Raw genomic sequence first — 350 nt, 5'->3', positions numbered from 1 at the left:
ATCAGTCGTTTTTTTTGTTTTGTTTTTTGCAAAAGCAGATAACTCCACATTTCATGTTTTAGAGTTTAAAAACACACGTTTAATCTTTGTAGTCTCCTCAGATGACAATGTACGGTGAGCGTGATTTGACCAAGTGATTTGGCTGCGTTCAGCCCCGACAAAACGGTGCAAACCGTTTTTTAAACGAAAACGGTGGTGCGTTGAACACCCTGTTCTGATGACGCAAGAGTTGCAACTATGGCAGCTGAGAAGGCCATTCTTTGTGTTCTTTTTGAAGGATTTTCGGAGCCTGATGAAATCGGTATAAATACGTGTTTAATACTGCAAAATATGCTCGATGTTACAGTCAC

Source organism: Sinocyclocheilus anshuiensis, unplaced genomic scaffold (genome assembly GCF_001515605.1).
Source record: "Sinocyclocheilus anshuiensis isolate Anshui unplaced genomic scaffold, SAMN03320099.WGS_v1.1 scaffold2357, whole genome shotgun sequence".
NCBI lineage: Eukaryota > Metazoa > Chordata > Actinopteri > Cypriniformes > Cyprinidae > Sinocyclocheilus > Sinocyclocheilus anshuiensis.
Note: the sequence above shows the minus strand (reverse complement) of the source record.